This window comes from Schistocerca gregaria, chromosome 1 (genome assembly GCF_023897955.1).
Source record: "Schistocerca gregaria isolate iqSchGreg1 chromosome 1, iqSchGreg1.2, whole genome shotgun sequence".
Taxonomy (NCBI): Eukaryota; Metazoa; Arthropoda; class Insecta; order Orthoptera; family Acrididae; genus Schistocerca; species Schistocerca gregaria.
The window spans coordinates 602,384,924-602,408,635 of record NC_064920.1 but is presented as its reverse complement, the minus strand read 5'-3'; the positions used below and the strand labels follow the sequence as shown (position 1 = coordinate 602,408,635).

General features: G+C 44.7%; 1 long non-coding RNA gene across 1 annotated transcript in view; it reads right to left on the bottom strand.

Annotated features, from left to right (window-relative positions):
* The window catches only part of LOC126299405 (uncharacterized), a 69,202-nt gene that overhangs the window by 38,445 nt on the left and 7,045 nt on the right, over positions 1-23,712 (bottom strand). The window contains exon 3 of the long non-coding RNA XR_007552799.1: positions 6,856-7,088. This is a non-coding gene — a long non-coding RNA (uncharacterized LOC126299405). The remainder of the gene's footprint in view (positions 1-6,855; positions 7,089-23,712) is intronic.

Genomic DNA, 23,712 nt, shown 5'->3' with positions numbered 1-23,712 from the left:
AGGCGACAACATCTTTGCCATATCGGATCAAAGTTTTTCGAAGAGCAGGTTTTGCACACTGGATCCACCAGGATATGGTAGACGGATACGTGGGACGGCGTCTTTTACATGTGATCCAAGTGTCTTCTATTAGAAGTCGACAGTCAGGTGAATTAAGAAGTGCCGTGTTCAGTTTCCATAAACCACGTCCGTGCCATACTGCCTGTCTTGTGAGAACAACGTCACAGAAGTAAGCCTCATGATCTGAGAAAGGAACAGGCCAGATTTCAGCCTGTCGTGTGTGTTGAATTAGGGATCGCGAGCTGTAGATGCGATCCAGTCGGCTAGAGGAGTGCGCAGTGTGGTACGTAAAGCCCAAACGATCACCGTGGACATGTCTCCACGTGTCGACAAATAGTAGCCGCGTCACGACTGTTTCCAGAGCTGCGCATGGTGAGTGACGCGGCAATTGATCCTGAGGTCGCTGGGTGCAGTTGAAGTCTCCACCCATGACCCAGTCATCGTGTGGTCCCATAAAAAGGGGTGTAACTTCATCTGCGAAGAAGGCATTCCGTTCACGACGGTAGCTGGAGCCCGACGGCGCATAAATGTTGACGATGCGTACACCAAAGAGAGTAAGGGCCATACCTCTGCCGTTGGGGAGGTATAGGACATCTTCGGCAGGAAGACCTTCTCGTAAGATGATGGCAACACCACTACCGGTGTCCGAAGCGGGAGAAAGATGCGCCGTGAAGCCATGTGGTGGTGAAAAATCGGCGACATGCACTTCCTGAAAAAGCGCAATATCAATGTCCGCATCATAAATCATATCGCGGAGCAGCGCGAGTTTGTGGGGCGCACGAATGGTCGCGAGGTTAATCGTTGCGACACGATAATGCTGGTGTTGGAGTCCCACAGGCACAGGTGGGGCTGCTTCTTCAGGAGCGAGAGGTCGTCGATCTTGCCGGTCCGCTGAAGAGGTTGCTACTGTGGAGAGCTAGCGGGCGCGGGCGCAACCGATGGGAGCGCCCCATCATCAGCACCGTCCACCCCAGTCCCTTCGATCTCCACGTCGTCTGCCCAGGAGACTGATACTGCGGTAGGGTACCGACTGTTTACATCATCCGTGTGGAGAGGAGACGTAGTTTTCGACTCAGCATATAGACTTTCTTCAACGTCGACCTGTGGGGGCGACGGCTCCACTAAGGAGAGATGATCGTTGCCAGTGGTCGCCTGTGGCGGGTCGTTCGCATCAGACTTTTGGACATCATAGAGCGGTTTGTCGTCCATCTTCGGTTCTGCATCTCTGGCATCCATCCGTAGAATGGATTCATCAGGGGGTGTACGGCTACGTTTCTTTCTCTTTCGTGTCGACCCTTGTTTTCGAACAGGTTGTTCCGAGTCTGATTACGGGTGGCCTTCGTCTGACTTCGGACCAGTCTGAAGGAAAGCAGAAGTAGGTACCACTCCCGGATCAACGTCCATCTCAGCAGCATTTTCAGTCACAGTGCTGCGAAGATGTGGAAGGTCAGGATCTGGCGTCTGTGGCACCTCAGAAGGAATCTCAGTAGCGGTTGCATCTGCCTGATCAGACGACGTCAACAGAGCAGGAAGACCCTGTGTAGAGGTGCTAACTTCCTGGGCAACCTTGGCATATGTGACAGGGATCTGAGTGATCACCGCTGGGGACGCTTCCTCGCCGACCGGCGTTTGGATCAGGCGGCGTCGCATGCAGGCGGATCTGACGTGGCCTTCTTGTCCACAACCCGCATATGTTCGGGGTTGGCCGTCGTACATGACAATGGCTCGCACACCGCCAATTGTCAGGTATGATGGTATATGTTTTTTCAGTTCAATTTTTACCTGACGCACACCATTAAGGACATGGTAGGTCGTGAAAGTTTCCCATTTTTCCTCTACGTAACCGATGACGCTACCGTATGGTTGTAACGCAGAGACAACTACGTCCTTCGGCACTTCAAATGGTAGTTCAAACACCCTAATCGTGCGTTGACCGTACTCTGCGAGTTCAAGTGTTACTGCTCCGACGTGACCATCAGAGTATTTGAACTTAAGTCCATTGGTATGGCGGCGAATAACATCTTCACACACTTCGGTGTTTGTCATTTTAATATGAACGACACTACTCGTGATCGAAAAATGGATTCCGATAACGTGGTTAGGATCTAAACGAACTTATTCACGTAGGAACGTTTCAACTTCATGTGCACGAGGTCGCGCATGTTCAGCTGGGAAGGAAACTTTAAGGGTCGCACGGCGGTAAGCGCTCGACATGTTGTTCACGGTGGACGGACACAAGCCTGAAAGCTACGACGCGGAAGTAAACAAACCTGCAGCGGAGCACGGGGCCGGCGCGCGGGGCCGTCCGCACGCTGCCACGGCTGAGAGCCGACAAGACGGTACCCCTAGACCACAGATCCTTTTTTACGCAATCAATCTAGCCACTGTCACGAATGATGATGATGATGATGATGATGAAATGATGAGGACAAAACAAGCATCCAGTCCCCAGGCAGAGAAAATCTCCAACCCGGCCTGGGATCGAGCCTGGGACCCCGTGATCCAGAGGCAGCAACTCTAACCATTAGACGACGAGCAGCGAGCGTGTGTCGGTAAGCCGAAAGGGATAAACGCATTCTCATGACGTACTTGATCCCACAGGCAGTGCGACCGATTTTTCGATACTGAGTTTACTTTCCGATGACGATCCATATGCTGCAATCCAGAATATGGCTTACGTCATGTCATTGGCTTCACGGACGACGAACAGCACATCATCAGCGTACATGCTGCGTTTGTAAACTCCACCGCCAAGTCGGAGTCCTGTTAATCGTTTGCGCAGGTCACACAGCAGAGGTTCCAAAGACAAACCATAAAGCACCTGTGTAAATGACAGCCCTGCCTCAAAATGGTTCAAATGGCTCTGAGCACTATGGGACTCAACTGCTGTGGTCATTAGTCCCCTAGAACTTAGAACTACTTAAACCTAACTAACCTAAGGACATCACACACATCCATGCCCGAGGCAGGATTCGAACCTGCGACCGTAGCAGTCACACGGTTCCGGACTGCGCGCCTAGAACCGCGAGACCACCGCGGCCGGCAGCCCTGCCTCATTGAACTGTTGAGTTGGAGTATTCCTGTCAGGCAGCCATCGACGAGTACCGGTGCCGGCGTCCCATGTAGGAGGGCATGACCATATCTATGAAAGCATCAGTATACCGCTTATTGCACAATCCAGTGATGCCAGTGTTGATGGGAGGTGCTGCGTACGTGCTATGCAGATTAAGTCCCTGTATCGACACACAGCAGATCTGATAATGCATTGACCTCCTAGGGAGGTTTCGTCTTTGGAGACATGCCGAATTGAATCTCGGTTTCCTGGTAGTGGTGTGAAAATTTTCAAGTCACTATTAAGCATCATCAAATGTAGTAAGCTCGTGTCCGATACCACCTTAAGGTATGTGTATTGGCAATATCAGACCTTCTAGGAAAGTTTAAGGTTGGCGCATGTTGGGGGACAGTGATTCGCTACAAATCTCAGTCTAACACGGTATCAAGAGCAGTTTTGAAGTCCATAAATCTCCAATTAGGGCCCTTCACGTCCTAGCTGCCCCCTTACAGATAGTGTCACGAGCATATTCTGTCACGTCCTGCAATAAGACAATTGCCACATCTGATGTAACTATACCAAGGCGTAATCTGAAAATGGCGGTTACTGTCACAAGATCTACTGTCACAGGATCTACTGTCACAGGATCCTCTGGCACGTTGAGTAGCGATTAATGCCCTTGGAAGACTCTGACAATGCCTCGTTGCACCTTGATGGGTTGGGAGGTATCCACCGCCACTGTTGTGGGCTACTGTCACTCCAAGTTAACGTGGTTAATCTAAGGTTATTTCTGAGGTACCCCATCACGAGCTTGCATCCTTGTAATAGAAACTGCTGAAGGTTCATCAGGGCGATGATTTTCACTTTAACTCGATGATGAGCATCTGACCATCTGGTGAGGGCTGGATAGTGGAAAACTCGTGTAGTACAGCGTAATAAAAGTTAACAGTGTGTTGTCTCCACGTTGCTGCATCCTTACCGAATGCCATCAGTGACTGTCAGAGAGCAGGCTTGGCACATTTGATCCATCATGTTAATGCTAACCCGAAGAGAGGATGGCGAGCGAGAGCATGGTGCAAGGTGGTCGCCACTGCGTTCCTACTTACCTGTGAGACGAGGCGGTGAGCGTTCATCCGCCAGGGGAGTGGAATCTTCTAGTGCAAAGGAAATGGAGGGCAGTAGCACAGTAGTTGGTGAAAGCTGTAGGCCACTCTTTCGCTCAATTTATCGCCGTCTTTTGGGTACGTGTGATGCGAAACACTTGCATCATTCTTGACGAACTGCTGGCAAGGTGAATTACAATGTGTAGATCACCACATGTCGACCAGTTGAAGGTTGGTATAAGGATCTCAAGTTCCAGACAAGGTGAATGATTGCATCAGTTAGTCGGTAGGCACCTGCATACAATTGAAGTCGGCACCATCACCATGTCATAGAGTCGATTCTGGCAAAGCTGCACTACACCGTATGTGAAGGAATGCGATCATTGTCTCTGTCGTCCGGAATCAGAAGGAGTGTAGTTATTCTCAAGCTGGACAGCATTAACGATAATGGCCGTGCGCCTGGCATTCGGGAGGTGTCATAGGTAGGTGGCCATCAAGCTCTTACAGAGAAGGATGGTAATGCCACTGTCTGTGGGGGACGTGTCAGAGGTACTAGCCATATATACAAAGTAATGAGGGAATTTTGCTAAATGGACTTCTCGTAAAAAGACTACGTCGACATCTGCTGCAGTGAGCATTTGCCACAGCAAGGACAGTTTATCTCATGTCCTGATTGCATAGTTGTTAAAAGTGGCTAGACGGAAAGCCTGTTGTTTAAATCCGTGTGGCGAAGGCGTCGTAATGGCAGACACTTGATAGAGAGAGCCCAGAACATCACAGCCCAGAACCCCATTTAACGATGTTGATGGTTGTAGGTGGTACACAAAATGCCATGACCTTCCACCTTCCCAATCGCCACATCATCGGCGGCCTCAACTTCATCAGCCCAGCGGACGAGAGCTTGTGTTGGTCCGAGCGATAGCTCGCTATTCTCTTCATCACAGACTGCTGTGTCATTGGTCTACACAGCAGGATAGTCATCTTGTCCGTCTGACGCTGGTGTCTGGCTGCGAAATCGTGTGGTACCATAGTCATGACCGAGTTGGGGAACTGGTCGCCTACTGTTGTCGCCTGGCGTATATTCCAAATCACCATCAGTATCGCCGTCTTCTTCCACGCAAGACATATGAAGAAGGCGTTGATCAGAAGGAGCATGTCTCTATTTCTTTTGGTGTCGAAGTGATTGTTGTTTACACATGTGGCGTCTATGGTATACTGATGTGACATGGGTGTACTATTGACCCCTTGTTATCTGTAAGGCCAATGTAGGCACAACTCTACCATCCACGTCCATCTTCTCCTGAGGTACAGCCATAGGTGCCTGGTGTTTTGTGATGATAGTAAATGTCATCAAGGTAGTCGAAAACTTCTGGCGTCGTGGAGTCCTGCCATCCAGAGGCTATTTTTTCCTTCAGCACATCTCCAGTTTCACCATCCACCAAAGGTGGTGTGGGAGGCCTGACACTGTGCGTCGGAAGTATACTGATCTCTGTGGATACAACAACATCCCGTATTGGAGCCCTCGTAAGACGACGTTGAAGTCATGCCATCCTAACATGGCATTCCTGTCTACAGTCATAAAACGTAAGAGATTGGTGGTCATACACGATGATGGCACAAGACTCACCTACATTCGGCTATGATGAGACATGTTTTGAGAGGTCGATTTTCGCTTCACATACTCTGTTGTAGATTCTGTATGTTTCGAAACCTTGCAATTTTCTCACCATATGAGTGATCACAATGCAATACAGTCTAAACATCTTCCGTCATCTCAAAAGGAAGCTCATAGAGTCGTAGCATCTGTGGACCATGGTCTGTATGGTCGAAGTATTTGGACTTAAGAGCATCGGCGTACTTAGTGACCATGTCAGTGCACAATGCCAGAGATGTCGTCTTACCATAAACAATGCTGGCTGTGGAATAAAGCTGAATGCCCACAATGAGCGAAGTATCCAGTCTTAGCTGATCTGCTAGTTACTGCTTAATTTCGTAAGGAAGTGTTTGGGCGTGGTCATGTTGAAAAATGAACTTCATCTTGTCATGCCTGGAGGAACGGGAAATATCGCGGTAAACATAAGAACAAAACTATACCATGAATGACAAGGAAGGAAACACAAACTACTCACGCTTGTCCCTAATGACGGGACGCAGTCAACGTCCTCGCCCCTCTGCTGCTAAAGTACATGGAATTTCGCTGTCCGTCCACGACCCGCTGCCCGACCCAAACTTCCATATATCGTCGATCCACCGTGGTATCCTGTACTCGTAGAAACATGGTATAATTCCTGTGCAGGGTAGGACATTTTAATAGACAGTCGCTTCCCGGCATCGGCGAATAAATACGATGTTGCAGTCCCTGAGTAGTTAAGAGGAACTATGCAATATTCCTTGGGAAACGCATGCATTGGACTGTCCTTAGGGACACAGTCGATGAAATTTCGAGCGTGTATTGTGTCTGGTGAGCTTATTTACTATAATCATAGTCAGAGTTTCGGAAGTGGAGGAGTTCGTAAGACGATTATTATTTTGACACTGCGCACTGCATCTAGTAGGAGTAATAATTTACCTAAGCGTATCCCGACTGGGAATGTGATGAATGTCGTCTCGAGTTCCTAGCGGCGCAAATAAGATACTCACCGTAAGCTCTAGTTCAGTCGCAGTATTTGAACGCCGTTGCGGTTGAAGAGGTCGTGTCTGGTGAGAGGAGTCCTCAGGCTGGCTACGACGCCGGCACGGCGCGCCCTGTACCACCGCGGTCAGGCTGCGCGCCCAGACACAGATCGAGGCGCGGGGGCGGGCGGTGGGCACCGGCGCATCCTGGCGGTGCACCCGCGCACTCAGCGGGCCGCCGACAGCCGCGCCTGGCTCGCCTGCGCGCAAACGAATTCACATTACCAACACACGCTACCTGCCACATGTGTCAATTACTGCTTAACTCACGCTCTCTGCCTCTCCTTTCGCGGTGTGCACTTAAGAAGGATGGTGGTGGGGTGACGTAGTGTGACATGAGTCAGTGCACAACGCAACACTGCACCAATAGCGCCATCCTATCTCGTGTAACGGTACGGTGCACTTTGGCGTACGCATAACACATTTAAAGTTGATTTTCTTGTTGGCTTATGTGTGGTGAAGGTACTGTGGGGCTATAATTAAAGTGGAGGTACTCACGGAGGTCCAGTGTGGCCTGTAATTAACGTGTGGCAGCGAACTCGGTAGATATGATAATGCGTTAATGCAGAACCGATTTAAGATAGGAGAAAGTAGTTCCAGTTTTGAGTAACAGGTGCAAATCTGGCGCTGCAAATTGTTTGTACGACGGTATGAGATCCACCCTGTCACTTGACAAACCATAGGGTGAGTCAACAGTGCGACTGATGAGAAAAGAGACCGTGCGCTTTTAGTGGAATTGTTTTACGTGAAAAGCAGGAATTGGAGTGCTGTACTGAGTATCGCCGACTGAAAGGTCTCAGCAGAGGCCCAATGTCATTAATGGTTTAAATAAGGTGATAATGAAATTCCAAGAAATGTGTGAAATTAGTGTAGCATTTGAAAGGGGCGGCGTTCTACCAGGTGGAAGTTACCGACGTGGTTGCTGATGCAGTAACTGTGCATGCAGCACATTCCCGGGTACTGTTAGCGCTCGTGCAGTGTCACTAGAATCCTCCATCAACAGTATGGAAAGTTTTGCGGTACATATTACACGGCTACCCATACAATAACCAGACGGTGCAGTAATAGAAACATCACGACCCGCAGCAATGTTCCGAATTTGCTGCTTCGTTGTTGGCACGGGTCGAAGTGGATGATATGTGAACGGGCAATATTCTGTAGAGTGACGAGGCAAACTTTTACACTAAAAGCTGCAGTGAATACACAGAACTGCAGAATTCGAGGTACATATAAACCGCTTGTGGTGCACGAAGAGCCATTGTACTCTCCATATTTGACTGTGTGCTGTGGTTTCACAAGCACTTCTATTCTCGATCCGTTCTTCTATGAAGACAACACACCCAGAGGGTCTGCCAGGTACATCGACACCTGCACGTTATCGAGACCTCCATGTCCAGTATGTCATTCCTGCTTTGAAAGAGCCCACCTATGTGGAAACCACTGTTTTCTTGTAAGGTAGGGCAACACATCACGTCATTCGCCTAGTGAAATATGTGCTTAGTGGAAGCTTCCAAGAATGTGTTTTCTCCAGAGGTTTTCCTGATGCGTGGCGTGGATTGTCATCTGATCTAAATCCAGGTGACTTTTGGCTCTGTAGATATCTAAAACTGACGCGTTTACCAGGGACTAGTTTGATCTCTACCTGGTCTGAAGACTAGAGTATGGCAACACGTTACTTATATTCCACCGTAACTGTTACAAGCTAGTGTTGATAATGACATTTTACGGATGAAATATCTCGTCATCGTCACACTGAACACACTGTGTAAGCGGCAGTTAGTAATAAAATCCAAGTTATGCCTTTCTCACTTGTATGATTTTTTTCTGCCCACGTCCCGTTCCTAATAGATCACATTGGGAAACATTTCTATACGCCTTTTTTGCATTCACGACGCCAGATATTCACCTGATGGCCAAAATGGGAAGTATTATTTTTGCCCAGCATATCTACATCTACATCTACATCTACATCCATATCCGCAAGCCACCTGACGGTGTGTGGCGGAGGGTACCATGAGTACCTCTATCGGTTCTCCCTTCTATTCCAGTCTCGTATTGTACGTGGAAAAAGGATTGTCGGTATGCTTCTGTGTGGGCTCTAATCTCTCTGACTTTATCCTCATGGTCTCTTCGCGAGATATACGTAGGAGGGAGCAATATACTGCTTGACTCTTCGGTGAAGGTATGTTCTCGAAACTTTAACAAAAGCCCTTACCGAGCTACTGAGCGTCTCTCCTGCAGAGTCTTCCACTGGAGTTTATCTATCATCTCCGTAACGCTTTCGCAATTACTAAATGATCCTGTAACGAAGCGCGCTGCTCTCCGTTGGATCTTCTCTATCTCTTCTATCAACCCTACCTGGTGCGGATCCCACACTGCTGAGCAGTATTCAAGCATTGGGCGAACAAGCGTACTGTAACCTACTTCCTTTGTTGTCGGATTGCATTTCCTTAGGATTCTTCCAATGAATCTCAGTCTGGCATCTGCTTTACCGACGATCAACTTTATATGATCATTCCATTTTAAATCACTCCTAATGCGTACTCCCAGATAATTTATGGAATTAACTGCTTCCAGTTGCTAACCTGCTATTTTATAGCTAAATGATAAGGGACCTATCTTTCTATGTATTCGCATCACATTACACTTGTCTACATTGAGATTCAATTGCCATTCCGTGCACCGTGCGTCAATTGGCTGCAGATCCTCCTGCATTTCAGTACAATTTTCCATTGTTGCAACCTCTCGATACACCACAGCATCATCTGCAAAAAGCCTCAGTGAACTTCGGATGTCATCCACCAGGTCATTCATGTATATTGTGAATAGCAACGGTCCTATGACACTCCCCTGCGGCACACCTGATTCACTCTTACTTCGGAAGACTTCTCTCCATTGAGAATGACATGCTGCGTTCTGTTATCTAGGAACTCCTCTAACCAATCACACAATTGATCTGATAGTCCGTATGCTCTTACTTTGTTCATTAAACGACTATGGGGAACTGTGTCAAACGCCTTGCGGAAGTCAAGAAAAACGGTATCTACCTGTGAACCCGTGTCTAAGGCTCTCTGAGTCTCGTGGACGAATAGCGCGAGCTGGGTTTCACACGACCGTCTTTTTCGAAACCCATGCTGATTCCTACAGAGTAGATTTCTAGTCTCCAGAAAAGACATTATACTCGAACATAATACGTGTTCCAAAATTCTACAATTGATGGACGTTAGAGATATAGGTCTATAGTTCTGCACATCTGTTCGACGTCCCTTCTTGAAAACGGGGATGACCTGTGCCCTTTTCCAATCCTTTGGAACACTTCGCTCTTCTAGAGACCTACGGTACACCGCTGCAAGAAGGGGGGCAAGTTCCTTCGCGTACTCTGTGTAAAATCGAACTGGTATTCCATCAGGACCAGCGGCCTTTCCTCTTTTGAGCGATTTTAATTGTTTCTGTATCCCTCTGTCGTCTACTTCGATATCTACCATTTTGTCAACTGTGCGACAATCTAGAGAAGGAAGCACAGTGCAGTCTTCCTCTGTGAAACAGCTTTGGAAGAAGACATTTAATAATTCGGCCTTTAGTCTGTCATCCTCTGTTTCAGTACCATTTTGGTCAGAGCGTGTCTGGACATTTTGTTTTGATCCACCTACCGCTTTGACATAGGACCAAAATTTCTTAGGATTTTCTGCCAAGTCAGTACATAGAACTTTACTTTCGAATTCATTGAAAGCCTCTCGCATAGCCCTCCTCACACTGCATTTCGCTTGGCGTAATTTTTGTTTGTCTGCAAGGCTTTGGCTATGTTTATGTTTGCTGTGAAGTTCCCTTTGCTTCCGCAGCAGTTTTCTAACTCGGTTTTCCTCATAAACGTATCAGAATCTGAACTAATCTAGACGTGGTCTTGCCGCCAATGATGCCTTAGGATTATTCGACTGTTCTGAGAGCACTATTGTGACACTGTAAAGTATGCTCCGACAGAACACGTCATGCACCCGCCTTCTTATTTGCACATTACCAAAGCAACAACAGTACTTTTGTATCTACAGTGTCCGTCTCAACATGGTCATCACTCGGTATTACTTCTGGTCTTTCATAAATAACACAGGCTAACGATGAAATTACTTTCTTTTATTGAACTTAGCTTATTCCCACGTTTTTTAGTATTCTGAATCATAATGTCAAAAGAAAGTCATATAACATAACACTTTTTAAAAATTAACCCAGTATATTAAAAAAGCATTACTTTGCAAGTACAAAGATCTTTAGTTTTCTTCATTACCTTTACTGATTTCAGATCAAAAGAATATCTCAGACAATGTGCAGAAGAAGCAGCAAAATAGAGCCTTTACTTTTCCGGTATTAACAAACATTTTGTCAGGTTGAGAGGTACATAAACAGGGTAAAATACTGTAAGAAAATTTTATATTGAACCACAGATGGTCAAATGCAGTATCAGTGTTTAGTAGCGTCGATGCTCAACAGCGATCGCTGGGTCAATTTGTTATGGATAATGTGTTAGAGTAACTTTACATAGAGAAATGTATTGAGAACTCTCAAGTATAAAGACGTGTTATATCTGATGTACTGGATACGTACTTACTCGCTACGGGTAGTAATGGTTTTTTATTTGCAAGATACCATACTGGAAATAATTAAGGTAAAGAAAGTTGATTTGTTATTAAATGCAACGCTCATATTCATAAGCCAGAATTGAAACAGTGTAAACCCTCATATCTAATGATTTTGTAAAGCTGATTGTTAATGTATAATCATTTTATTGTGCGTTAATTGTGAGCATTATTTATTTTCAAAAAGTCAAAATACTAGTTTTAAAGTTAGTGCCACATTGTTACTTACCACAAATCAATACCAGTTCCTAGACCCATGTCGTTTTCGATTAACTACGAGTATTTAGCTCAAGAAGTTATTGTCTCAGTCATATTCGAATTTAATTAAAATATATGCTTAGCAACAGCCTCGCTCATTAGCTGTATGTGAACTACACAATGTAAAGTGCTGACAGAGAGCAGTGCGAAGAGTGTTAGCATTGCGAAGATAAAGATGATAAATTTTGTTATTTGAGGAAGAGTATTCATTAAGCACAGGGCCCATCATTTTGAACTCGATCAAGTTTTTTTTATTACCAGGGACAATTACAAATCAATAGTGTTGCATCAGATTCAGGTTTTGTGTTACGTATATTCACGCAGTTTTGATTTGGTTTTAAGTTATTGACAGTTAACATTCTCGCAGTCATAAAAGTTCAGTACAGACATAAAATACACGTCCACTCTCGTATTTCTGTGTAAATGTATATGTCCCGCTATCATCAGCTGTAACATTGCAAACGCCTATGTTGCAAGGTGTCATATGTTTCTGTAGCTTGTGTCAGAACATATTTTGTAATAGTATAGTTGAAGTCGCAATTACAATAACATATTGGCTAAGAAAAGTACCTACCCTTCATGTTTATAACTCCAATGAAATGGGATCTAATTTAACGATCATTGCAGGAAGATTTCTTATCTACCAGAAGGGAAATTGGGAGACAAGGTTATGTAACACACCCGACATTCTGTAAACTGTTCGATTACAACTTCGAATCAAAAGTTACTGTGAGTGAGTCAGACACGTGTGTGTATTTCGTTGATTTCCTTGTTAGGACCTAAGGTAACAAGGAATGGCCCCGGTACGCTTCTGTTTTAGTCAACATGCTGAAAAGCTTAAGAAGTAAGACAGTTTGATAAGCCGTAACCGACACTGTTTCAACAGACATGTTGACTTTTCCGTGAAATATTTGTCAGTCAGTGAGGAACAAGGTGAGTGGTTTCGTCAAGGCATCGATTTGAGGAAAGACTTTTCAGGCCTCCACAAATAGCCACGAATGTGATGGGACATTACTGGTGGTAACTCCAGCGAAAAGTACATAGGGCAGTTCATATACGTAGAACGTATAACAAATGCTCTAAGGATCAATCGACCTCAATCCCGTCTAGCATAATAAATGTTTTATCTACTATGTGTTTCTCCTAAGAGTCGTCAGTCAGTGCAGTCGCTGCCAGGATACTGGCTGCTCCTCGTGTTTTGCAGCCCCTGTTAATACACAGTGATAAAACAAAATCTCACTCGATTAATCTGGGACGATTGGACTTTCGAATGGGCTCTTAAAATTCCGCTTTAAAAATTATTTTGTTTGTAGCGGGAAATAAACCGACGCTTTCCATCGACACTGGTCACCGAATGAAAGACGTGCAGAGCAGTATTTGTTTGGCTGACTCCACACACTCTAGAAACGACATTGCAAATGTTTGTTGAAATACAGTCCTGTAAATGGAAAAAAGAACACATTGACACCGGTGTGTCAGACCCACCATACTTGCTCCGGACACTGCGAGAGGGCTGTACAAGCAATGATCACACGCACGGCACAGCGGACACACCAGGAACCGCGGTGTTGGCCGTCGAATGGCGCTAGCTGCGCAGCATTTGTGCACCGCCGCCGTCAGTGTCAGCCAGTTTGCCATGGCATACGGAGCTCCATCGCAGTCTTTAACACTGGTAGCATGCCGCGACAGCGTGGACGTGAACCGTATGTGCAGTTGACGGACTTTGAGCGAGGGTGTATAGTGGGCATTCGGGAGGCCGGGTGGACGTAGAGGCCGGGTGGACGTACCGCCGAATTACTCAACACGTGGGGCGTGAGGTCTCCACAGTACATCGATGTTGTCGCCAGTGGTCGGCGGAAGGTGCACGTGCCCGTCGACCTGGGACCGGACCGCAGCGACGCACGGATGCACGCCAAGACCGTAGGATCCTACGCAGTGCCGTAGGGGACCGCACCGCCACTTCCCAGCAAATTAGGGACACTGTTGCTCCTGGGGTATCGGCGAGGACCATTCGCAACCGTCTCCATGAAGCTGGGCTACGGTCCCGCACACCGTTAGGCCGTCTTCCGCTCACGCCCCAACATCGTGCAGCCCGCCTCCAGTGGTGTCGCGACAGGCGTGAATGGAGGGAGGATTGGAGACGTGTCGTCTTCAGCGATGAGAGTCGATTCTGCCTTAGTGCCAATCATTGGCGCCGTGCAGGTGAGCGCCACAATCAGGACTGCATACGACCGAGGCACACAGGGCCAACACCCGGCATCATGGTGTGGGGAGCGATCTCCTACACTGGCCGTACACCGCTGGTGATCGTCGAGGGGACGCTGAATAGTTCACGGTACATCCAAACCGTCATCGAACCCATCATTCTACCATTCCTAGACCGGCAAGGGAACTTGCTGTTCCAACAGGACAATGCACGTCCGCATGTATCCCGTGCCACCCAACGTGCTATAGAAGGTGTAAGTCAACTACCCTGGCCAGCAAGATCTCCGGATCTGTCCCCCATTGAGCATGTTTGGGACTGGATGAAGTGTCGTCTCACGCGGTCTGCACGTCCAGCACGAACGCTGGTCCAACTGAGGCGCCAGGTGGAAATGGCATGGCAAGCCGTTCCACAGGACTGCATCCAGCATCTCTACGATCGTCTCCATGGGAGAATAGCAGCCTGCATTGCTGCGGAAGGTGGATATACACTGTACTAGTGCCGACATTTTGCATGCTCTGTTGCCTGTGTCTATGTGCCTGTGGTTCTGTCAGTGTGATCATGTGATGTATCTGACCCCAGGAATGTGTCAATAAAGTTTCCCCTTCCTGGGACAATAAATTCACGGTGTTCTTATTTCAATTTCCAGGTGTGTACTAGAGAAAATGTACCTGACGACTGGTAGAAGGGACACCCCGTATACTTCAATAAAACCTTTGTTCAACTTAAGAAAAAAATATTTCCCTGCTATAGTTTGGTAATTGTCTACCCTTTAGCGACGTCTCATCGCGATGAAACTGTAGGCTATACAAGAAGCTACGGTCCGATATTGATTCAATGCCCAAAGAGAACGACGCTATTAAGCTGTTTCCTCATAAAAAATGAAAACGTATTTGTCCCGTAACCTGTGTTAATTTTTCACTGCAAACTCCTCAAATGAAACATGTGAATCACTAATTCTGAAGCTTTTGCTTAAAATTCAACTTCAAGTGCTCTGTTACTGCTTCCGAAATATCTTGTTGCGTTTGTCGGATAGTTCACTGTAACATGATTAAAATGTAAATCATTAGAGTGTCAGTAGGTTTCCACAATATGTTATCCCAGCAAACGAGATTTATATTTCAAGTCCTTTTTACTATAATGTTTTTGAAATATGTATAGCGATAGATACAGGATGGTACAATTTTCCTTTATAAATAACTCTATATAGCAGAGACACACAGTGAGCTTTAAAGTTTGAGGCACATTTTTTCCTTCCCGTTACTTCCACATCTGCATGGCAGATTAGTTGACTTACAAATAGTATATTCCACTCATGATCCACTGTCTGATATTTCTTGGGTTCGTTCTCGTAGTTTTACAGTTTTCAGAATCGTCTTCTTAGAACAAATTTTCATAATTTCTGAATGGAAATAATCGATTTGGCGTACCAGTTATACGAGTGATGCTCAGAAAGTAATGCACCGGATTTTCTTTTTCAGTCGTAAACGTTAGACATGTATTATTTGAAGTCTCCTGAGTGAGCGCGTAAAGTTTCCGTCACTTCTGACAGATAGCGTACCTGCAGGACAGTTCAAAATGGCGTCTGTAGGTGACGTACGTTAGAAGCAACGTGCCGTCATTGAATTCACAAACGCTTGTGCAAAGTCTATGGAGCATTTGCTGTCGACAGAAGTACAGTTAGTTGCTGGCCACGGAGAGTGGGGTCATCAGAAGGCGGTTTGGCGGAGCTCCACGATTTGCAGCGGTGAGGGAGGCCATTAACGGCTTTTGCAGCAAACTAAAGTTGTCATTCGCGAGGACAAACGCGTTACAACTCGGAAGTTGGAACTGCATCTGTTATTCAGCAAGGGAAGAGTGCATGCAATTATCCGCACTCTTGGATATTCAAGAGTGTATCCAACATGGGTCCCGCAGTGTCTAACGGTAGATCACAAATCGAACAGAAACATTTGTCGTGATTTGTTTGTACGTTGTGAAGCTGAGGGTGAGGCCTTATTGTCCCTTATTGTGACAGGTGATGAAACCTGGGTTCACCATTTTGAGCCCGAAACAAAACGACAGTCGATGAAATGGGGCCGTTCCCACCCGCCAAAGAAGAAAAAATTCAAAGCAACTACTTCCGCCGGTAAGGTCATGATCAGCGGGTTCTGGGACTATGAAGGTGCGATTCTCATTGATGTGATGTCAAGAGGCTGTCCCAATAATTCAGAAGCATATGTCAACTAATTAACAGAATTCTAGACGCGCTTCCAGTGTCTTCGGCGCCATAACAACCCAGGGGATGTTTTACTACAACATGATAACGCTCGGCCCCACACAAGTCTGGGACAGCTGAACACATCGCAAAACAGGGCTGGACAGTATTACCCTATCCACCCTACAGCCCTGACTTAAGCCCCTTGGACTTCCACTTGTTTGGGTCACTAAAGGATGCCATTCGTGGAAGACATTTTGAGGATGATGAGGAGGTGATTCACACAGTGAAGCACTGGTCCTGCCACCAGGACAACGACTAATACCGACGAGACATACACGGCCTCGTTTCACGCTGGAGGAAGGCAATAGAACGGGATACAGATAATGTGTACAAATAGGGTGTGTAGATAAAACACCATTCTTGTAATGTGTCTAATTCTCATTATGTTCAATAAAGATGTGTTGAAGAGAAAATTGCAGGAGAGCTCAGAACTGACAATTGTGTAGAGCTCATGGTCACTCAACATTCTTAATAATGTTTAATTGGAGGTGTAACAAATTGATGCAGAATTGTTTAATCCCTCTAAACGTAACGGTAGAATCTGTACTGATTTGACAGTCAAGTTGTTTTCGTTTTACAATGACGGTTGATTTGCAGACCCAAAGTAACTGTAAAAATCAAAATTTTTCTCTCTAGATGCAGTTAACTATTGAGGTATCTAGTTTTTTCACTCTGATTCTTGCTGCATACCATTAATTAGCTCCACTTCACCATTTTATTGGAAACTGTCACGCACTTTGTAACATGGTAAATTTGTCTTTTATTTTTTATTTCTTTATTTTCACTTTGGGTTACAAAGACCATACAGTCAACAACAGTTATAAAATGCCAAAAAAATATAACCGCAAAAAATCTTAATAGCACAAAATTACGAAGTTAGCATATAAACACATTCTTAAAGTAAAATAAAAGCGCAATTATACAAACAGTAGACAGCCGACAACGGTGATGACAATGGCACTGGAGTAAAATTAAAGAGCACTATACAGCAACATTGTGAGAGACATACATATGCTCTTACAGATAAGAGAAAACACTAAATGGCAAACACCGGACATCACCCAATCAGTACAACAATAGCTGAAGAACGAATTGCAAATAACATTTACAATAATGTGAGTATTATAGCGTACAGACACATGTACTTAAAATAATAGAAAAACCCAAGATGACAAACGCAGTACAACCAACGGTATGTACAAAAGCGCCAGTAGAACAGTGACATAAAATGCACAAGAGAGCAATAACTGAAATGTAATGTGCAAGTAGATGTCCATGAACAACACAAAACACAAAATTACGTACCAGATTACGAAGCGGCAGATACCATTTGAAAATGAAGACCTCGCCAACTCATAGATTCAATTTAGATGACGGTGGCTTTCAAATACTCTGTGAGCAAGTTACATTTACCAGAACGGTGGAGTAAAACAGTAGCACTAGTAACTAGGGGGTAACCTCACTCAGTCCATTTCTTATACAAATCAGATTGTGAAGCGGTGTACATGAACATGTCAATATGATGCGGTAAAAATCCGCTACTGCCCTTGCGTCCTCACAGCAGCTTCGAGGCGTTATAATCATCAACCGTTACAGGTACACGGGTTGACACCCGTGTCCCAGCCTCATGCATGGGATGAAGTCACGTGCCGTCTACGAAGCTGCACCGAGGCGAACAGTGGTCATCTCTGGTGTGACGTCACGTGTGCTAGACTGCTGCTGAAATTGCTCGTCAATATTTTACAACGTTTTAGTCTACAGTTACTTATTTCGAAGTTTATTTGTGTTAATATTTGCTGTAAAAGTAAATTATTAGTGGATTTCCATTAATTACAGTCTTTTTTCCTGTGTTATTGACTGGAGTGGTCTGTTATTCGTGATTGTGCTTACGTCGATCGTCCAAGCCCCATGCATCCGTATGGTGTTTACATTTTGCGGCGTGCGGTTGCAGCTGTTAAGGTAAGTACTGACAAAGTTACCTGTGCACTGTTATACACTTACAGCACTGTTATACAGTTACTAAATTTAATAGCTTTCAGTGGTGTTTCGTCCTGTTTGTGGCGATATAGCGATTTAATAACTTTTGGAAACGTTCGCCCGCAGTGTTTTTTTTACAGTTTTCTGTGCGTTGAAGCCGTTTAGTAAATTTCGTGCTTTGTTTTTCAGCTGACGTTTCTTATTGTTTCTAGTGAAATATTTCATTAAAATTTTAATTCAATGTATTAACTTCGTTGGTGTTCCAGTGGTCTCTTAAATTTTCCTCTCCTGGGAATGCAGAATTTGTAGTAGAAATAAGTTGACACAGGAGCAGGAGCGTAAGATATGTGACCTTCAAGTGCAATTACTACACGCAAAGGAGGAACTAGATAGATTGAGGAGGGTGAAGGGGTCTGGCAATGGGAACTGGCAGTTGGCAATAAGGCAGCTAGGAGGTGGAAGTATTCAGACAGTTATGCTTGGCGTGTATCCATTCGATCTGACCAACTGTTAGAGTTCAGTGAAGAGGAGCCTATTATAGCTGTAGGTGTAGGGAACATGCATCAGTCCTCAGAACTTAAGAGGCCTAGGTCAGTTGCAAAGTCTAACAGAAAGAAGAAGTTTCTGCTGCTAGGTAGTTCGCACGATAGAGGTGTGGGCAAGCAGTTGCAGGAAGTGTTGGGAAGTGAGTACCAGGTCACCAACATTGTGAAGTCTAGTGCAAGGTTGGCTCAGGTGACTAACGGCATAGTGGAGTTATGTAGGGATTTTACAAAGGAAAATCAGGTACTGATAGTGAGTGGAGCAAGGAACAGTCTTGATAGGCACAATAGGGACGGGGAATATGATGCAGGTGGTGACCTGGTAAAGATAGCTACTCAAACTAGTGGCACTAATGTGCATTTCATGCAACTGTTGCGGCGTCATGGCCGGCTTCATCTTAATGCGGCTGTTAGGGGCGTGAACATGGGGCTGGAGAAGCCACAGATGGCAAGGGGCATGGGTTACATTTCAGTGGTGCCAGTTGAGTCCATCAGTAGATCGGATTTCACTAGGCATGGTCTGCACCTCAATAGGTATGGAAGGGGAGGCTGGCAAAGCTTATAGGTAACACTGTAGTGGGTGGTGGTGGGATCACTTGTGGAAAAATTCCTGCAGTACTTCGTGTTAGAGCTGCACCTCTATTAGACTAAAGTCAGCTGATAGGTACAACTTCTTACAGGATGACACTCTAACTAAGGACTTTGCACATTACATAAAAATATAAGAGGTATTAGAAATAAAGTTAGTGAACTGCTTATACATTATGTGATCAAAAGTATCCAGACTCCTGGCTGGAAACGACTTACAACTTCGTGGCGCCGTCCATCGGTAATGCTGGAATCCAATATGGCGTTGGCCCACCCTTAGCCTTGATGACAGCTTCCACACTCGCATGCATACATTCAGTTACGTGCAGGAAGGTTTCTTAGGGAATGGCAGCCCATTCTTTACAAAGTACTGTACTGAGGAGAGGTATAGATGTAGGTTGGTGAGGCCTGGCACGAAGTCGGCGTTCCAAAAGATCCCAGAGGTGTTCTATAGGATTCAGGTCAGGACTCTGTGCAGGTCAGGGATGTTATTGTCGCGTAACCACTCCGCCACAGGCTGTGCATTATGAATAGGTGCTCGATCGTGTTGAAAGATGCAATCGCCATCCCCGAACTTCTCTTCAACAGTTCGAAGCAAGGAAGTGCTTAAAACATCAGTGTAAGCCTGTGCTGCCATAGTGACACACAAAACAACAAGGGGTGCAAGATCCCTCCACGGAAAACGCGACCACACCATAAGATCATTACAAACAGATCAGTGCTTAAAATGTTATTAGGAACCCAAAGGGTATGTGGTATGCAAATAGAATAGCTAATTCACAGGATAAAATTAAAACCATGTGGTCAGTTGTGAAGGAAGCGTCTGGTCAGCAGCACAAGGTCGGTGATATAAAGTCAGTTTATAGTAAATATATATATATGATACTAATAAACCAGATAAATAGTCAGTATTTAACAATCATTGCTGGTGAATTAAATAAAAATTTAATTTTTGGAGGGAATTATATAACTTTCTTGGCAAACACTTTCCCAAGATGGATGCCTGAAATATTCTCCGGTGATACAAAGGGGAGATTGAGTCAATAACTAAATCACTGAAGACTAAGATCTCTCATGGATATGATGGAGGGCCTAGCAAAATATTAAAGCCCTGTGCTGCAGATGTTAGCCCTGTATTTAGCCATATTTGTAAGTTTCCCTTTAGGAATGGTCAGTTTCCTGAACGATTGAATCCCTCTGTAGTAGTGCCAATTTATGAAAATGGAGAAAGGGATAATGTAGACAATTTTAAACTTATTTCTATGCCATCATTGTTTGATAAAGTTATTGAAAAGGCTGTGTATGTAAGGATAGTTGATCATTTTATATCACATAATTTGCTATCAAATGTACAGTTCGGCTTCAGAAGTCGTTTAACAACTGAAAATGCTAAATTCTCTTTTGTCTGTGAGGTACTGAGTGGCTTAAACAAAATGTTTCGAACGCTGAGCATATTTTATGACTTAACTAAGGCATTCGATTGTTTTGATCACAAAATATTGCTCCAGAAGTTGGACCATTGCGGAATACGCGGAGTAGCTCACAATTGGTTCACCTCTTACTTTAGCAAAAATACAGAAAAAATTTATATTTCACGAGTTGAGAATGGCTGTGATGTGGGGTCTGATTGGGTACAGACATAGTTTTACTATTCGAACGGTCTCTGAAGTGAGTGATCGTTCGACACGAAAATTAGTCTACCTTGCTCATTTTCATTCGCTTATGTCGTATGGTATTATATTTTGGGGCAACTCTTATCACTCTAAATGGATTTTTTTGGCTCAGAAACTGGCACTTCGGGCAATAAGTGGTGTAAGTTTATAAACCTCTTATCGACCCCTGTTCACGAATCTGGGTATTTTGACATTGGACTCTTAATATACATATTCTTTACTGTCATTTTATGTTAACAGTATCAGCTTCTTCCCAAGAATAAGCAGCTTTCATTCAGTTGTTACTCAGCAGAAATCAAACCTGAATTTGGATCGGACTTCCTTAACTCTTGTGCAGGAAGCTGTGAAGTATACTGCTGCATCCATTTTCAATAAGCTACCACTAGAATTCAAAAATCTTTGCAGTAATCCACGCGCTTTCAAATCGAAACTGAAGAGTTTCTTCATGGGTCACTACTTCTGTTCTGCCGAGGATTTCCTTGAAAAATTAACCTGATTCTTGTTGTATTGTTGACTGCGTTTACTTAAACTTACGGCTTGTCTTTTCGGGTTCATAAACATTTTATTTTATGTTATTACTTTATGTTGTAATTTCATGTACTGACACGTTCCATGACCTTGGAGATTTGCCCCTAAATTTGGTCCTAAGGAACTTGACGTGTAAGTAAATAAACAAATATGAAGAGATATTCAGTTTTATGGCCGCCAGTTGGCTTCTTTTACATTTCTGAGTGACATGCCATTCACAGATCCCAGTGTGATACGCAGTTTTCCGCATCGTCGATGTGAGATCCGCATAAGGAATCGGCATTGGGCGCAACTGGTCTTCCATAATACATTCAGATATCGACGATCGGCTAAGGAGAAAAGTATCAGACAACTTCTGCCCTCTTGCAGTCGGCAGCTCGTGATCTCCCGGTAGCGTCCTCACTTCCCTAGCACGGGGTCACTGGTTCGATTCCCGGAGGGGTAAGGGATTTTCACCTGACCCTGACCTGACCCTAACTAGGTGTTGTTGTGTCGTCTTCATCATTATCATTCATCCCCATTAGGGTTACAGGAAAACAACAGAAAACAATTAGACTCCGAGGACAAGAAGAATCAGTATGTAATAATTGACATCGAGCTTGGTCAAAATTGATTGCGTTAAAATGCCGTAGACAGTGCTCCCACAATCTAAGACAGAAAGATCAAAACCTTGTACAGAGTCAAGGCTGAAATCGGTTTCGCTCCCAATCAAAGTGAGACAAGCATGCACGAGATATTCACAACGTTATCTACCATGTCGATTAGGTACGCAATATATTGCGTCCACACGAGTTTGTTGTCGAAGTAGGTACCCAGGAACTTACCATGTGCCCGAACAAGAAATGTGCACGGGCCAAGATCAATAACGTGATAAATATACTTTGGAAGAGTGGGAATGTATGTTATACAGCGAATAGTCACTATGCAAGGTTTTAAGGGTATAGATATAGATAACTTGGATAACAAGTTCTTTAATATGTATCTCCTTCAGTGTGTTGTGTTTTCTCTAAGGGAGTAACATAGTCAAATATTTTGACTGGTATTTCTCAGTTATAACTGATATACGCACCTTGTGGTTCATGTTCCCTCAAAATGATACAATGACTGCCGTCAGAGCGGACGTTATAATTTAAAGGAATATCGAACCCGTTCCTCCCCTGATATGCTTCTTCTTCCATCAACTCTTTTCGTCATAGTAACACGTTCCTAGTACCAAGCTATTCTAACCTCAGCGTCTATACGTTATAATCTCAATAATGTTGCGTGTTGAAAATATTTTTCCCTTCGTTCCTCACTGTCTCTGCAATTTAAGTTATCTTTGTCGAATGTTACTACATTCTGTGTACTACATCAAGCGAGTAACGCTCCTGCAACTATATGTGACTGGAGGAGCTGTTTTCTGCTGACGTCCCCTTACGCTCGGCCGCAAGGCGTAAAAACACCCATGAGTCCTCGCCAACAAAGGCATGTTTAATGTTGTGAGCAGTGCATCGAGCGGACGAACGTCGAAAGAACTGTCTAGATTTAAAGGCCACCATCACATTCAACATTTGTAACGACGTATGCTGGGGGAAGGCAGGAACCCGTCTGTAGTGCCCTCCTCGTCCATTGCTACTTAGTGGATTAGTTTTCGTGAAACTTGGCACAGCATAAAGACGCTGTTCAGTGTCAAAAGCAGGTTGCGAACTAGTACATCAAAATACATTTTTCCATCGTAAAACGATCAGTTATGCCTCTTTTTCATAAATTAAGACGTATTCAAAAATGTATATACTGTTTCTTTAGCGCCTGAGTCGCACTTTTTTTTCCACACGACTGATTTCGACCACAGGTGATTAACTTCAATTCCATATAGTAGGAAGTACACATCAGAATGCAGTATTATTACCCAACCACGTAGATCTGAAGGCTATCACATGCAGCCGAAACTACTCATATTCTAAAATAAATTTCAGTTGAGACGGAAAAGAAACGATGTATAAATTCTTAACTTTCAGCACAGTGGCTGCATTCCCACGCGACAAATATTGTTGTTGCAGTGAAAATTGCGGGACCATACAGCCTCTCATAGTATATTATAGCGTATTTGAGTGGTAATTGTTGTAATGATCGTGCCGATACTCAGTTTTCATGTAATCGAATCTATATATTAACTAACATACGTTGA